This window comes from Oratosquilla oratoria, chromosome 38 (genome assembly GCF_046742065.1).
Source record: "Oratosquilla oratoria isolate Oo_2021 chromosome 38, ASM4674206v1, whole genome shotgun sequence".
Taxonomy (NCBI): Eukaryota; Metazoa; Arthropoda; class Malacostraca; order Stomatopoda; family Squillidae; genus Oratosquilla; species Oratosquilla oratoria.
In genome coordinates, this window is record NC_134814.1 from 20,097,020 (window position 1) to 20,099,519 (window position 2,500).

Consider the following 2,500-nt stretch of genomic DNA (forward strand, 5'->3'; position numbering starts at 1 on the left):
ACCTTGCTCGGAAGGGCAATAATTACCTACGGCCGAAGCCGAGACAAGCGGTAGTCGTCATTGATCCTGTTTAACAAAGAGGAATTGAAAGTAGACCTCGCCAGATCGAGTTTGAGTCATCGAAATTTCGATTTGGGACCGATGGCCAGAACCTTATAGCTTCAAAATTCGAAAAAAAGAAGAAGAAGAAGAAAGAATAGAAAAAAAGAAAAAAATCCGATACAGAAAAATCGAGTTTGTATTGACAGGATGGTTCGAGAATGATAGAGCGTTGCGTGAGTAATTGCCTCGTCCTACACAGACCCGTGATACGAGTTTCATATATATATTTTCCCCAAAATGTTCAAACTGAAATAGATGAAGGAAAGAGAGGCAAAAAAAGATATATGATTTTGTTTATTCATTGTGAGAATGGTATGGAAGGTATCGATGGGTGGAGAGTTAGGAGTAGATAAAGGTAGAACATATGTGAATAAAGTGTTTAAGTTATAATTCCTCAGTTGCTACGAAAGAAATAACATACAGCTGAGTAAGCTTAATCTAACAGTAGCTAGAATAGAAGGTTAAGTGCTCTTCGGTGCATAAGTAATTGATCGAAACAGATGTAGCCCCTTTGCTAAATCATGACTAGTTTTAGTTAGAATAAAATGATAAGTGTCATCCGGCACAGAAGTTAAGAAGGTATTCTTAAACAAATCTATATTTCCTCATGTAAATATTATATAAATCCTTAGAAGGGAAATATATATATATATATTTTTAAGAATATCACTAAGATTCTTACGGTGATATTATCTAAAAAAAAATTATTATAAAAATCTTTCCCTTGAGGGATTTATATAAGATTTATACAGTATAAGGAAATGCTTTTTTTAAGAATACCGCCATTAATCTATTGTATCAGGCTGATTGTCTGGAAGGGAGAGGGACATATAAGATTTATACAGTGTAAGTATTTTTTGTTGTTTGTTTTTTTAAGAAAACCACCATTAATCTATTGTATTAGGCTGATTGTCTGGAAGAGAGAGGGACATGGGATGAACACGTGTTTATCAGATGTTTAACCCAGACCATGTTATCATCAGTTCGATTCCCGTAACCCGCTATGAGCTATGTCGCGTTGGTGCCGTTGGTACCGACAGCACGGGCGAGGCGGGGAGGTGACCCAACAACGGCCTTTTAGGTCTCTCAATACTATACCTGTTGATTATACCAAAAAGGTTTTCTAGATGGTCCTAATTGAAAGAGCCACTGAATAAGGGTTAAGGGTTTAGGATAGGGGGACGCGAGCGCCAGTTCAGAAAATAACCTTATTGTGTCGCTTTAACATAATTAAACTGTATTGACCCCTTTGCTACAGTAACAGCTAACAGATGTGAATATAATTACACATATCTCTGTAAAACGAGCAAAAAATTAATGTTAATATATAAAAATTACATACACACTCACAAATGAAATACTGAAAGGGCAAATGTTTGCAGACAAACTTTAGCAAAATTGCTTCCTCTCACACAGTCATCCGTAAATATTTAAACATTTAGCATAACTCTGGGCTCTGAGCCATGGTGAACATGGTAAAATGGAACTTACGGTTTATATGGTGCGTATGATGGACTTCCATTCTAGGCCATGGTAGGTATTTTGTGTGTGTATGTGAATGTGTGTATACATGCATGTATGTGTGTGTGTACGTGTGTGTACGTGTATGTACGTGTATGTATGTGTGTGTGTGTGTGTGTGTGTGTGTGTGTGTGTGTGTGTGTGTGTGTGTGTGTGTGTGTGTGTGTGTGTGTGTGTGTGTGTGTGTGTGTGTGTGTACGTGTGTGTGTGTACGTGTGTGTGTATACATGTGCGTTTGCGTGAGTGGATCTATACATTTTGCTCTCTGGCAACTGAAATCTACCTCATGCCCCTTTACTTGTTTATGGGTCATCGATGACAGTGTGTGGCTTCTTGGGAGTCAAGCTCGATGCTAAAATGATTTGAAAGGCACATGAGGAGTCTTGTCAATTCTGCCTCACAAAATCTCGACATCACGAGGAAGGCCTACCGTATCTTTGGCGCAAAGTCCATTTCTGTCAGCTGCACTGGTTGGTTTATTCTACCGGTGTTCGATTATGTCTATACCGATCTTAAGGCTCCTCCTATATTCACTTCATCCCTCTTTCTGACGCATCTTCCTCCAGTTTTCCGTTTTCATGTGTATTATTTCCAAAGCACTTGTGATTTTGTGTTTGTACCATCTTCAATCCATGCAAATCTATATCAACTTTGTCTCCCACTCTTCACTGCTACCATAATTTTACTCATTAATAAGTTAACTTCCGGTTTCTTTCACCAGTTTATTCAATTAAATCCGATACCCATTCTTTTTCAAAATCTCCTTTGTCTAATTGGTCACTTAACATTCACCATTTTCCATTTTCTTTCACCTTCGTTGATAGTATTTACGTTCCCTTCTCTCGCCATTAAATCCATATATAAGTTCTACAGCTAT